The following is a 15,658-nucleotide window of genomic DNA, read 5'->3' as shown; positions in this document are numbered from 1 at the left end:
AAATCCTGATTCATTTTCCAGAATGTTACTGCCTATGCCATCGATTCAGTGCAGGACACATCCTTTGATTGTTTTATCAAGTATTCTGTTTATACCATACATTAGTCAAATGAAACTGACAATGATTGGACATAAATTTTAAATACATTAATGTGTGTGTTTTTGCAGGAAGACTTCAGTAATTGTTCTATGATTTTCTTTCCAGCAGGCTGTCATCTATTATTAGTTGTCATATAATGTCCATGAGATATAAAATATTTAATGACAATTGTATTATTAATAACAAGAAACAGTAGTTCATTTCAATGGGTAATTTACCATGGTATTCAAAATAGCTGCACATTTACAGGAGTGTATATCTGGGAATCAATTTTCTATTCTAATCCTGAAATAAAATGCAAATTGAAACATAAGTTACAAACACTGAAAAAGAAGACATTGTTCATGTAAGTAATTAAACAAATAACCTTTTTCCAAACAATCCACTCATCAATTACAGTACATTAGAAATGAAGTTAACAGGTAATCTCTGAATACATGGTTTGTTTCCTTTTATTTCTTAGGATGTGGGCTTCTCTAAGTTGACATTTTGACTAATCCAATTGCTCTCATGAAGATTGTGCTGCCTTTCAATCCACAAGCAGAGATACAGCCAAAGTACACCACAAAGACCCTGGAAAAATATCCAAGATGGCACGTAAGATAGAGAAGAATTTGGGGAAATTTTTCCCATCCTCCTCCTGTCCTGTTCTGAAGCTGGAGAGATTGGGAAATAGGTGCAAGTTTGGTGGGTACTGCAATGAAGCTTTACCACTGTGTACAGTGTAGATGTTCACAGAACTGCTTCAGGTCAGTGGAGAGAGAGAGAGAGAGAGACTGTTTTAAGTTGGTAAAAAGTGATTTACCCATCTTGGTGAATATAGAGCATTCCTTACACTCCTCAGCAAAACCTTCTGATGGGAAAGGTAAACAAGAGGGTGAACTGCCTGCCACAAGTTGCCTCCCACAGTCATTACATTTATGTGGCGCGTCCAATTCTGTACAAATGTTATTTCCCACGGTTTAGGGCCGTTTACTCTTTAATTCCTGCTGATGACATTCTAAAGGTAATATGAATTACAAATATATGCAAACATTAGCCCTACTCATAACATTACTGAAAGGTCAGCTCATAGTCTGTCCATGGACCCTCTGTAGTATTTGAAGTGATGAGTTGTGTGGTCTACATATTTTGGAAGTCCTTTCCATGCCAGTGAGGGTAAGAATAGGATAATTTGGTTGATGAATATGTGACTGAAGAATTGGTGTAGGTTTCAGATTTGTGGATCATTGGAATCAGTTTTGGGGAAAGTGGGGCTTGTACAAAAGGGACGGGTTAGTTCTGAACATGAGGGGACCAATATACTTACAGACAGATATGGTAGAGCTATTGGGAAGAGTTTAAATGAGTTTTGCAAGGGGATGGGAAACAGTAAAAGTCAGAAATGGAGTAGTTGGTGTAAGGTTAGATGCAGCATGTAGAGAGACATTGAGGAAGGATAGACAGTGGATAAGGCATAAATGCAGTTAGTTGGATGGGTTGAAAAATGTCTATCTTCATGCAACAGGTATCAGCAACAAGGGTGATGAACTTAGAGCATAGGTCAGTACATGCAACAATGATGTTGATGCCATTACAAAGATTTGGCCCCCATAAGAGGAAGGAATGACTGCTAGCTCTTCCAGGGTTTCAAAAAGGACAGGGAAAGAGGTAAAAGAGGTGGGAGGGTGGTGTTGCTAATCAGGAGTTATATCACAGCTGTAGAGAGAGAGGATGTCATGGAGGGACCTTCTATTGAGTCAGTGTGTGTGGAATTAAGAAACAGGAAGGAACCAATCACTGTATTTGGAGTATTCTCTTGACCACACCATTGCAGTAGAGACAACTGAGGAGCAGACAACTCACACAAAACGCTGAATGAACTTGGCTGGAAGCATCTACGGACAGGAATAAATAGATGACATTTTGGGCCACGACCCTTCATCAGGGCTGGAAAAAAAGATGAGAAGTTAGAGCAAGAAGGTGGTGAGGGGTGAGAGGGGAGGAAGAAGTACAAGGCAGTAAGTGATAGCTGAAAATGGGAGAGGGGGAGAGGTGAAGTAAAGAGCTTGGAAACCGATAGGTGAAAGAGATAAAGGCTGGAGAAGGGAGAATCTGATAGGAGAGGGTAGGCGACTATGGAAGAAAGGGAAGGGGGAGGAGCACCAGTGGGAGGTGATGGGCAGGTAAGGAGATGAAGTGAAAGAGAGAAACAGGAATGAGATTACAAGAAGTTCAAGAAGTTCTGGAGGCTACCCAGACAGTATATAAGATGTTGCTCCTCCAACCTGAGTGTGGCCTCATTGCAGCTGGAAAACTGAAAGGTCTGAAGGTAGATGTCACATGGACCAGATGAAATATACCCCACAGTTCTGAAAAAGGTAGCTGAAGAGATTGTGGAGGAATTAGTATAGATCGTTCAAAAATCAATAGATTTTGGCATGGTTCCAGAGGAATGGAAAATTGCAAATGTCACTCCATCACTGAAAAGATACTAGCTTGGATAGAGCATTGGCTGATTGGCAGGAGGCAAAGAGTAGGAATAAAGGGGGCCCTCTCTGGTGGGCTGCCAGTGACTACCGGGTTCCACATGGGTCTGTGTAGGGACTGATTCTTTTAAATGTGAAATGCAACGACTTGGATGACGGAATTGATACCTAGTGGCTAAGTATGCAGATGATATGAAGATAGGTGGAGGGGCAGGTAGTTTTGAGGAATTTGGGTGGCTATAGAAGGACTTGTACAGATTCAAAGAATGAGCAAAGAAGTGGCAGATGGAATACAGTGTCGGGAAGTGTATGGCCATACACTTTGGTAGAAGAAATAAAAGAGCAGACTATTTCTTAAAGGAGAGAGAATTCAAAAAAAAAAATGATGTGCAGAGGGACTTGGGAATCTTTGTGCAGGATTTCCTAAAGGTTAAATTGCAGGCTGAGTCAGTGATGAGGAAAGCAAATGCAATCGACACACACAAAATGCTGGAGGAACTCAGCAGGCCAGACAGTGCCTATGGAAAAAAGTAGTCGATGTTTCATGCTGAGACCCTTCGAAAGGTCTGGAGAAAAAAAGATGAGGAGTAGATTTAAAAGGTGGAGGAAGGGGAGAGATAAGCACAAGGTGATAGGTGGAACCGGGAGGGGAAGGGATGAAGTAAAGAGCTGGGAAGTTGATTGGTGAAAGGGATATAGGGCTGGAGAAGGGGGAATTTAATAGGAGAGGATAGGTTGAGTCTGGTAAAAAGGCAAATGCAATGTTTGCATTCAGTTTGAGAGGACTAGAATATGAAAGCAAGGATGTAATATTGAGGCTTTATAAAGCACAAGTGAGGCCTCACTTGGAGTACTATGAGCGGTTTTGGCCCCTTATCTAAGAAAAGATATATTGACGTTGGAGAGGGTTCAAAGGAGGTTCATGAAAATAATTTTGAGATTGAAATGCTTGTCAGATGAAGAGCATTTGATGACTTTGGGTCTCAACTCACTGAAATTCAGAAGAATGAGGGGGGCCTTCATTGAAACCTCTTGAATGTTGAAAGAGAGTTGATGTTTCCTATAGTGGGGGAGTCTAGGACCAGAGGACACAGCCTCAGAATAGAGGGGCATCCTTTTAGAATAGAGATGAGCAGGTATTTCTTCAGCCAGAGAGTGGTGAATTTGTGGAATTCATTGCATTTCCATAAGCGGCTGTGGAGGCAAATCATTGGGTATATTTAAGGCAGAGGTTGATAGATTATTGATTAGTCAAGACATAAAAGGATACAGGGAGAAACGATAGGGCCTGAGCGAGAGAATAGATCAGCCATTACAGAATGGTGGAACAGAGTCAAAGGTCTAATTCTGTTCCGATATCTTATGGTCTTAAAATTGATCTCTGGAAGATCAGAATGGTAATCTATATGTGGAGCTGAAAGAGATGTGGGAACGTTAAAAGGACTTTTTGCATCTGTATTTACTCAGGAGATGGACACAGAGTCTATAGAAGTGAGGCCATGCAGCAGGAAGGTCATGGACTCTATACAGATTACAGAGGATGAGGTGTTTGCTGTCTTGATGCAAATTATGGTGGATAAATACCCCAGGCCTGACAATTTTTTCCTTTGAACCCTGTGGGAGGTTAATGCAGAAACAACAGGGGCCTTAGCTGAGATATTTAATGTATCCTTAGCCATGGGTGAGGTTCTGGAGAGTTGGAGGATAGCTAATGTTTTTCCATTGTTTAAGAAAGTGTCTAAGAATAAGCCAGTTAATTATAGGCTGGTGAGCATGTCATCAGTTGTGTGGAAGTTATTGGAAGGTAATCTAAGGAATGGGATATGTGAGTATTTGGATACACAGGAACTGATTAGGAATAGTCAACATGGCTTTGTACATGGTAAGACGTGTCTAACCAAATTTATAGAGTTTTTTGAGGAAATTAACAGGAAAATTGATGAAGGCAAGGCAGTGGATGTTGTTGACATGGACTTTAGCAAGTTCTTTAACAAGATCCCGCATGGGAGATTGAACAAGAAGGTTCAGTTGCTTGGCATTCAAGATGAGGAAGTAGATTGGATTAGACATTGGCTTTGAAGGAGAAGTCAGAGAGAAGTAGTAGATGCTTGCCTCTCTGACTGGAGGCCTGTGACTAGTGCTGTGCATAGGGATTGTGCTAGGTCCATTGTTCTTTGTCAAAAATATCAGCGATCAGGATGATAATGTAGTAAGCTGGATCAGCAAATTTGCAGATGACACCAAGATTGGGAGTGTAGTGAACAGTGAGGAAAGCTATCAAAGCTTGCAGTGGGATCTGGATCAGCAGGTAAAATGGACAATGAAATTTAATGCAGGCAAGTGTATAGTGTTTCACTTTGGGAGGACCAACCAGGGTAGCTCTTAAATGATGTGTGATAGGGCACTAAGGAGTGTGGCAGGACAAAGGGATCTGGGAATACAAGCTCATAATTTCTTGAAAGTGGTGCCACAGGTAGGTAGGGTTGTAAAGAAAACTTTTGGCATATTAGCCTTCATAAGTCAATGTATTGAGTACAGGAGTTGAGATGAAATGTTGAAATTGTATACAATGTTAGTGAGGCCTAATTTGGAGTATTGTGTGCAGTTTATGTCACCTCCATACAGGAAAGATGTAAACAAGGTTGAAAGAATTTACAAGGATGTTGCCAGGTCTGGAGGACCTAAGTTATAAGGAAAGATTAAATTGGTTAGGACTTTATTCTTTAGAACGTGGAAGACTGAGAGGATATTTGCCAGAGGCCTACAAAATTATAAGGGGTATAGAGAGGGTAAATGCAAGCAGGCTTTTTCAGTACGATTGGGTGGACTACAACAAGAGATCGTGGGTTAAGGGTGAAAAATGAGGTGAAACCTTTTCACTCAGAGGGTTGTGAGAGTATTGAATGAGTTACCACCACAAGTGGTGCATGTGAGTTTGGTTTCAATGATTAAGAGAAGTTTGGATAGGTAGATGGATAGTTGTGGTATGGAAGGCTTTGGCTCTGGTGCAGGTCTATGGGAGTAGACAGTCGAAATGGATTTGGTATGGACTAGGTAGGTCAAAGAGCCTGTTTCTGTGACTCTTAAGAGATCAGCACAACATCATGGGTCAAAGGGCCAGTACTGTGATGTACAGTCTTATGTTCTGTGTTCTATTTTGTAAGTATTACAGAATAGTTACCCCTCTGATCTCCATTCCTTTAATTTGGTTAGAAATCCTTAATGTCAGTCAGCCAGATGATTGGTCAGTCAAAGCAGATAATCAGTCCTCTCAACAAGAGTTGAGGTTGTCTCCATCTTTCGAGATGGGCTACAATGCAATCTGATCCCAGTGCAGCTCAAGTAGATTACTTCCACGTAGCCATGGATGCATTGAAAGCATTGTTGTGCATTTTCTTCCATCATTTCTGTCATTTGTTTGAAGCACGAGGTTTCATTCCTGAAGCACCTTACAGGAAAGGCACACCTTCTTCCCCAATTGTTGTTCATCGGTAAATGGGGTAAATAACCTGGCCACAACAAAGAACTTCTAATAGCAATGGAAAATAACCAGTTTATCTGTTTTACTGATAACTTAAGAGTTAGTCCAAACATATTGTTTCTCTTTACAGAAAAAATATTTTCTTCTCCACAGAATAAGCAGATGATGCTTCAGTCTGATCTCATTGAAAATGCAACAATTGCAGTGAAGCACTCCCTTGGTAGCCTACTGAAACATTTGTCTTGATTATATATTCAAGTGTTTGCACCATGGGAGTTGAAGCCACAACCTTCTGAAGCGGAGGTGAGAACACTTTCACTGAGCCAGCATAATCCTGGATTCCAGTAAAAGAACTTCATAAACCCATTTTTTTTCCAAAAATATGGGTGATGTTTACTTAGTATTGTGAGGCATTTTGGCTTTTCTCAAACTGCCTGATCTAAAATTCACTGTCATTATTTTCACATTCTTTGTCAAAAGCTGGAAAAATTAGAAATAGTGCAACAGAACTGCTGGTATTTAGTTTTTACTTATGTATAGCAATATCAAGCTCAATACAGTATTTATAATGTGACAAAATTAAGTAGACAAGCATTTTGTCCCCCAAAGTTTGAACTGCTTGCACTTTTGTTTAAATAACAATTTGCTAAACAACATTTCACAATTCAAATGTTAAGCAAGTATTTTGGTTAAAATAATAAGAGTTGTTTATTGAATATTTGCATTTACTCTTAAGTGAATAATGTAGTGTGATTAAATCATTGACTGTGAAGTACTCACATTCATAGACCCCTTTCAACATGTTCTTTACTTATTTATGCATCTGTGTACTTAAAGACTTGTATCTGGCAATATCAGAATATTTCTAAGTACTAAACTTGGAAAATTATACATCTTTTCCACCTGGCTTACTAAAAATGCAAAATTCCTCAAATGTATTTGTTGCCTCTCAACTTTGTTGATCCACATTAAAAGGAACTGATCAAGAAATAGCAGCAACGGCCATGCTACAAAATTTCCTCAGTGGGTAATCTCTGACTGACCCTGGGATGTGTGTTTATATAGAAAATAGATTATGTTGGATTCAGTGGATGGACCACATGAAGTATAACCATGCCTTACATAGTACTGATATCATGTTGAATATTCTCCCTTTCACAGCCTCAAATTGTTAGAAATTATTACTACCAGCCAGTTAAATAGTTTTGAAATTGAATGACTTCTATAAATGGAGGAAAGACAACACTCAGTTTACATAGAAAGTTCCCACAAACAGTGAACTGATTGAACGTCAGAGGTTAAGGCAATCACTCAAAAAATCTTAAGTTTTATTTTGTGCTTTATTGCACTGCATTTTATTACCTCACATTTATCACTCATTTTTCTTGTGTAATTCATAAACAGTTTTATTGTTGAACAGCTGCTGGCTAAGTAAATTATTCTGCACTCAACAATTAGCAAACACAAGCTGCAAAAATGAATGATTTTTACTCAAATCAGCTACCCCCTTCCCTCTCCCAAAAGGTTTGGAAAATACAGAAACATTAACCATTTTCTTGCAGTTCTAATTATAAGCAATGGATGGTATTTGACTTGTTTAACAATGAAATCCCATTTTCAATGTTCACAGATAGTAGGAAGGGAGGAATGAATTTATTATAGAGTTATAGAAAAATACACACAGAAACAGGCCCTTCAGCCCATCTAATCAAACCATTTAAACAGCCTAGTCCCATCAACCAGCACCCGGACCATAGCCCCCCATATCCCTCCCATTCATCTACCTACCTAAACTTCTCTTAAACATTGAACTTGAGCTCGCATACATCACTTGCACTGGCTGCTCGTTCCACACTCTCATGACCCTCTGAGTGAGGGAGTTTCCCCTAATGTTTCCCTCCAGCATTTCACCTTTCACACTTAACCTATAACCTCTAGTTGTAGTCCCACCCAATCTCAGTGGAAAATGCCTACTTGCATTTACCTTATCTTTACCCCTCATAATTTTGTATACCTCTATCAAATCTCCCCTCAATCTTCTATTATCCAAGGAATAAAGTCCTAACCTGTTCAATCTTTCCTTATAACTCAGGCCTTCCAGTCCCAGCAAAACTCTTTCAACCTTCTTTACATCTTTCCAGTCAGTAGGTGACCAAAACTGCACACAATACTCCAAATTAGGCCTCACCCATGTGTTATACAACTTCAACATAACATGCCATCTCCTGTACTCAGGACTTTGACCTATGAAGGCTAAGATGCCAAAAGTTTTCTTTATGACCCTGTCTACCTGTGCCGCCAGTTTCAATGAATTATGTACCTGTATTCCCAGATCCCTTTGTTCTACCACACTCCTCAGTGCCCGACCATTCACTGTGTAAGAGTTGCCCTGGTTGGTCCTACCGAAGTGAAACAGCTTACACATCTGCATTAGATTCCATCTTCCATTTTTCAGCCCATTTTTCCAGCTGGCCCAGATCCTGCTGCAAGCTCTGATATTTTTCCTCTCTGTCTGCTACACCCCTAATCTTGTTGACATCTGCATATTTGCTGATACATTTAACCACATTATCACCCAGATCATTGATATAGAAGACAAACAACATTGAACCCAGCACCATCCTAGTGGCACTCCACTAGTCACTGATCTCTAGTCTGAGAGTAACTATCTGGTACCACTCTCTGGTTTCTGCCACAAAGCCAATATCTAATCCAGTTTGCTACCTCATTTTGAATGTATCTTATCGCTATGCATTACACACCATTTCACAACCATTTTCAGTGAGAGAAAACTCAACCTGTTAAAATAGATAATTATAGAACAAGATCAATTACATGTTCATCTTCTTTTCCTTGGAAGCTAGCTGGCTGGAGCAAAAGATTATATGCATCTGATTTTCCTCTTTCAGGGAAAAGAGATTACCAATTACTTGTGCTGAATTGAACAATACCTCTTGTCTATTTTAATCTAAGTTTTACTAACAATTTTCTGCTCTGTTCCATGCAATAAACACTGAATATTTCTCTGATTTCAGATATGCTCCTAAGTGTGCTCATATAAGGGCAAGTTGGAAAGCTCTGCTCCTAGGGGGACATGAGATCTGAGAATTTTAAGCCATGAAAAATTATTTGGCCAGAGTCCGCAACTAACAGGCTTAAAAACGCTATGTTTCAGTTACTAGAAGTTGTAACAGAACTCATGTTCTGGTTGGAGTAGATGAATTTCCTCAGAACTTGGGCTTCTGCTTATATTGCACTGAGGTTGCAAGTGAGAAAAAAGGCAAAGAAAATTCACACATTTGTGTTCCTGTAAACTCAGTTGAATTAACTTTGATCAGAATCAGAATAAGAATCAGGTTTATTATCACAGACACATCATGAAATGTGTTGTTTTGCAGCAGCAGTACAGTGCAATACATAAAAAATTGCTAGAAGATATATATATAAAATATAAAACTAAATAGTGCAAAAAGGGAGCAAAATAGTGAGGTAGTGTTCATGGGCTCATTGTACTATCCATTTTTCTACCAATGCAATTACATTTGTCAATATTAAATTTTATCTCCCAGTTAATGAGAATATGGGTGCAATGTCATAAAATAACAAACTCTGACTATATGATCGCATTTGAGATAATGTCCTTCACTGAGGTACTCACAATATCTCCATTATTTAGTGAAACACGTCACTACAATTGTTGACTTTGATCAAATGACTTATTTTCTTATAACTGAAAAGGCAATTTTTGTTATTGACTCTGCTAATAATGTATCATGTAGTTCAAGAAAATTGTTCATCATTGCTGACAGTAATTGCATTCTACCAAGTATATTTTAGTGGATTAATTGACATTTTCTCCTACTCATCTCTTCTTTCATTAAACAATAGGGAAAAAAACTTGGGAACAGACCTATAATGAAGTGTTTGAAAGCTGAACATGTAATCTTGTAATGTAGGGTTCCTTTGAGTTTTATTTGGTAATCTATTTGCTGAAATCATGCCTTTACATTGTAATCAATGATAATGGTGTTAATTAACAACAACTCCACTTAAAGATGACTAAATTGCAGCAACTTGTAATGGTTAAAAATATTAGCAGTTCCAAGAGTGGCAATGATTCATCATAGATAATGTTTACACATTAATCGACATTATCCTGTGTGAAATTGCATTGCATAAAGGATCTCCCAATGCCAGCCCAAGGTAAACGACACATCAGCCAAAGCTGATATCAATCCACTCTCCCAATCCTAATAGGCTGCTGAGTAAAATGACTCCAATGAAGTATGAAAGTAAAACTTAACTCAGAGGAAAGGCTTCAAGATTCAGTTTATAATAACATAAACAGATTCCTATTCGGTCAATATGCTTAACTAATTTATTTGTGTATATAATGAATGTGTGGTACAGCTTCCACTGTACAGGATCACAAGAGGCTGTAGAGGCAGCCAGTTCCATCGCATGCTTCGCTCTGTACTGCTGCTGCAAAACAACAAATTTCATGACATATATCAATGATAATAAACCTGATTTTTATTCTGAACAATGCATACATTAAAACTGGGTAAAAATAATTTAACTTTGATGATTACAAGATACTCATGACACATCACAACCAAAGAAATTACCATTGCTCAGGGGAAAGAAAACTAATTTATTGGCAGGGCATTCTACTTTAATCAAAATAAATTACAGATCAGCTTGATATCAAAATATTTGTATATTTAAATTCAAGATTGTTCTGAATTTAAATATACAAATATCTTAATGTTGAGAATACGAAGGAAAATGAAAAATACTGGAATTAATGTACGTGGCAGTCCTGACAGCATTTGTGGAATGGGACACGTTGAAATTGCCAGTCAATGACTTTTAATCTGAATTAAGAAACGCAAATGTTTCAGGTCACAGGCAGAAGGAGGAGGAGTGGAAACAAGTGATTTGGTAGAGACAACAAGAGATTAAATAATTCGAATGGTGCCACCTCCAACAGGAAGAGGTTAGAGAAAATTGCTGAATTACAAAAAGTAAATAGGAAATATGAAAGTAGCAAAAGAGAATAGACGAAAGCAGAATGCTGGAAATGAGACACAAGGAATAGCTGATAATCTAAAATGTTTGAATTTGGGTCTGTAAAAAGGTACCATGTAGCTTATTGCAAGTTGAGTTGCAATTCCACATGCACACATTGCAATTCCACATGTGGATGTTGCATCTTGTTGGAGCAGTATAAAAGACTAAGGAATAAGATGCAGAGTGTAAGGGGCATAGAGAATTACAAAGTGATGGGCATCTCAGGGCTCAGGGTCACCCAGGCAGTTGTTCTGCAAAGTGGTCATTTAATCTGTGTTTGGTTTCCATAACATAGAGACCACATCATGACACTGAATACAATCCACTATATTGGAACAAGTGCAAGTAAATCTCTGCTTCAATGGGGAAGAGTGCACAGGGCCCTTTGCAACAGGGAAAGTGGTAAAAGTGTAGGGGTCCTTTTATCCCTTTTCTGTTGTCCTGATGAAGGGTCTCGGCTTGAAGCGTTGACTGTTCACTCTTTTCCATCGACGACACATGACCTACTGAGTTCCTCCAGTATTTTGTATGTGTTGAAAAGGATAGCGGGATTGCACCACCTGCAGTCACCTAAGAAGAATGTTACAAGAAGCGGAGCAGATGTTGGAAAAGATAGAAATGCACTATTCACTTCAGAATCCTTAAAAAGGATGTGGTGGGGAGATGACGATGAGAGGGTGAAAGAAATACACGATGGTGGAATTGCATTGAAGCTGTTGGAAATTCCAGGGATGATTGAAAATTGAAGGCAAGGATGAGGGAACCCTATGCCAAGCATGTTGGGAGGAAAGGGAAGACGGGAAAAGGGACTGACAGCTTCTTAGGTTGGTGGAGGGATATTCGTGTTCAAGTATGAAGGAAGCGATAGCACAGGTACTCGTGTGGAAGATGGAATCATCAATCCAAAGGCAACCGAACCAATGACTCTGGTTAGAATGGAAAACAGATGCGAGGAAGTGTATCACCAGCTGCAGAAGTCTGTGGTCTTGCTATAGACCTTGCTCGGTAATCTAGCCCTGTAATGGAGATAGAGAAGGTAAGATTCATGGGTGGGCTGTGTAAAAATGAATACTCGGTTGAAATTGAGAGAAAAATGATGAACATTTTGAAGTATATACCATAACAGAACACCATTAAAAAATAGTGAGGGAAAGGGCCTGGGTGGAAATGGAAGTGATGTTTCCACTTGCCATACAGATCTAGTATAGGTTCAACCCATAATGGTTCCACAAGCTGCATCTTTTATTCTGAAGTAGTGAGGAGAGAGAGTTCTTTGAAAAGTCATTCAAGGTGAGAAACAGGTCAGTCAGAAGAAGAAAGAAGTTGGTGGATGTGGAATGGAGATGGATATATGCAGTGAAAATGAACCAGTTGGCAAAACTGTTAGAATGGAGGGAGTCACAAATCTGGGGGATGAGAAAAGGAGCTAAAATTAGAAAGAATTAAGTTTGAATTTTTCCAGGACTACCTCATCACTGACATTCCATTCATACTGCAACATTAGATTCTATTAAAGTTAACTTCTACCGTTATACCTAAATGTTTTTAATAGTTAAATAATCAAGATGTATTTTTGAATGTTAATTTTTAATATTCACAATTTTTTAAAAGTTAACCTTTTTAGTTTAAAATATTCTTTGAATATTTATCTAACAGTCTTTGACAGTTTTGTCAGTTGATGGACACAAGGTCAAGACTTGGCTGACCATCTATGTTACTTAGGGAGAAAATCAGGGCTTGTTGCTTGTAGCAGGAAATCCTTCACTGCTCAGAGGCCAGATTTGAGGATCCTTGTTGCTCAGAGTAAACGCAGGTGGCTTGCCACTCATCTCAGTATACCAGGGAAAATCATTGATCTATAGGACAAAATGCTGGTGGAACGCAGCAGACCAGGCAGAATCTATAGGGAGAAGCACAGTCAACGTTTTGGGCCGAGACCCTTTGTCCTGATGAAGGGTCTCAGCCTGAAACGTCGACTGTGCTTCTCCCTATAGATGCTGCCTGGCCTGCTGCATTCCACCAGCATTTTGTGTGTGTTGCTTGAATTTCCAGCATCTGCAAATTTCCTTGTGTTGATCTATAGGATGTCTGTTTGCCACTGTGGAATCAAGGGAACATGCTATAATAATTCAAACAAAATATAATGACAGGACAATCCTATTTCAGTATCATCTCACCCAGGAGAGTAACCTGAATGTAATTATGATAAGCATATTTTTTCCAATTGAACAATGCTATTGGGTTAATTTCCACTATACTGAAAATATACTTATCAAATAGTCAATGCCATACAGATTTAAAATGGTAAACTATTTCAAGTGTACCACAGAGCACTCCACCAAATGAAATCTTCCAGCTTAATCGTCTATTCTTAGAATTATTGATCATAGTCCATTTCAATCATTTAGATTTTACATTTAGCTTTTTCTTGCATTAATTATTGTTGGAAAATTAAAACATAAATGATGAAAACTTACTGGCAGTTAACTAATAACTGCACGCAGCCACTATAGATTAAAATATTGAATCCCTTAACCAGGAGCTTCAATAGCATAAATAGACAATAGACAATAGGTGCAGAAGTAGACCATTCAGCCCTTCGAGCCTGCACCGCCATTCTGAGATCATGGCTGATCAATTCCTATCAATACCCGGTTCCTGCCTTGTCCCCATATCCCTTGATTCCCCATCCATAAGATACCTATCTAGCTCCTTCTTGAAAGCATCCAGAGAATTGGCCTCCACTTCCTTCCGAGGCAGTGCATTCCAGACACTCACAACTCTCTGGGAGAAGAAGTTTACCTTAACTCTGTCCTAAATGACCAACCCCTTATTCTCAAACCATGCCCTCTGGTACTGGACTCTCCCAGCATCTGGAACATATTTCCTGCCTCTATCTTGTCCAATCTCTTAATAATCTTATATGTTTCAATCAGATCCCCTCTCAATCTCCTTAATTCCAGCGTGTACAAGCCCAGTCTCTCTAACCTCTCTGCGTAAGACAGTCCAGACATCCAAGAATTAACCTCGTGAATCTACGCTGCACTTCCTCTACAGCCAGGATGTCCTTCCTTAACCCTGGAGACCAAAACTGTACACAATACTCCAGGTGTGGTCTCACCAGGGCTCTGTACAAATGCAAGAGGATTTCCTTGCTCTTGTACTCAATTCCCTTTGTAATAAAGGCCAACATTCCATTAGCCTTCTTCACTGTCTGCTGCACTTGCTCATTCACCTTCAGTGACTGATGAACAAGGACTCCGAGATCTCTTTGTATTTCTCCCTTACCCAACTCTACACCGTTCAGATAATAATCTGCCTTCCTGTTCTTACTCCCAAAGTGGATAACCTCACCCTGAATTCTCCTAACATCCTCATCACATGTCACACTGCCACCCAGCTTAGTATCATCAGCAAATTTGCTGATGTTATTTTCTAAGCCTTCATCCAAATTGTTAACATAAATGGTAAACAGCTGTGGTCCCAATACCGAGCCCCCTGGCACCCCACTAGTCACCACCTGCCATTCCGAGAAACACCCATTCACCATTCCCCTTTGCTTTCTATCTGCCAACCAGTTTTCTATCCATGTCAATGCCTTCCCCCCAATGCCCTGAGCTTTGATTTTACCCACCAATCTTCTTTGTGGGACCTTATCAAATGCCTTCTGAAAATCGAGGTACACTACATCCACTGGATCTCCCCCTGTCTAACTTCCTGGTTACATCCTCGAAAAACTCCAATAGATTAGTCAAGCATGATTTACCCTTGGTAAATCCATGCTGGCTCGGCCCAATCCTATCACTGCTATCTAGATATGCCACTATTTCATCCTTAATAATGGACTCTAGCATCTTTCCCATCACCGATGTCAGGCTGACAGGTCGATAGTTCTCTGTTTTCTCCCTCCCTCCTTTCTTAAGAAGTGGGATAACATTAGCCATTCTCCAATCCTCAGGAACTGATCCTGAATCTAAGGAACATTGGAAAATGATTACCAATGCATCCACAATTTCCAGGGCCACCTCCTTTAGTACCCCAGGGTACAGACCATCTGGATCTGGGGATTTGTCAGCCTTCAGTCCCATCAGTCTTCTCATCACCGTTTCCTTCCGAATGTCAATCTGTTTCATTTCCTCTGTTACCCTATGTCCTTGGCCCATCCATACATCTGGGAGATTGCTTGTGTCTTCCTTAGTGAAAACAGATCTAAAGTACTCATTAAATTCTTCTGCCACTTCTCTGTTTCCCATAACAATTTCACCCAATTCATTCTTCAAGGGCCCAACATTGTTCTTAACTATCTTCTTTCTCTTCACATACCTAAAAAAGCTTTTGCTATCTTCCTTTATATTCCTGGCTAGCTTGCGTTCGTACCTCATTTTTTTCTCCCTGTATTGTCTTTTTAGTTAAGTTCTGTTGTTCCTTAAAAACTTCCCAGTCATCTGTCCTCCCACTCACCTTAGCTCTGTCATATTTCCTTTTTTTTAATGCTATGCAGTCTCTGACTTCCTTTGTCAACCACTGAGGCCCCTT

The 15,658-nt window shown here is 39.5% G+C and overlaps 2 protein-coding genes across 3 annotated transcripts in view; one reads left to right on the top strand and one right to left on the bottom strand.

Annotated features, from left to right (window-relative positions):
• The window catches only part of LOC132393194 (uncharacterized), a 322,118-nt gene extending 313,129 nt beyond the window's left edge, over positions 1-8,989 (top strand). For both annotated transcript variants that reach the window (XR_009511790.1, XR_009511787.1), the window contains 2 exons: positions 564-697; positions 6,203-8,989. The gene's annotated coding sequence lies outside the window, so the exon portion shown is untranslated. The remainder of the gene's footprint in view (positions 1-563; positions 698-6,202) is intronic.
• LOC132393193 (uncharacterized) overlaps positions 1-15,658 on the bottom strand; it is a 163,011-nt gene that overhangs the window by 78,900 nt on the left and 68,453 nt on the right. The gene's annotated exons all lie outside the window — the stretch shown is intronic.

Source organism: Hypanus sabinus, chromosome 4 (assembly GCF_030144855.1).
Source record: "Hypanus sabinus isolate sHypSab1 chromosome 4, sHypSab1.hap1, whole genome shotgun sequence".
Lineage (NCBI taxonomy): Eukaryota > Metazoa > Chordata > Chondrichthyes > Myliobatiformes > Dasyatidae > Hypanus > Hypanus sabinus.
This window is presented reverse-complemented; position numbering and strand designations above follow the sequence as displayed.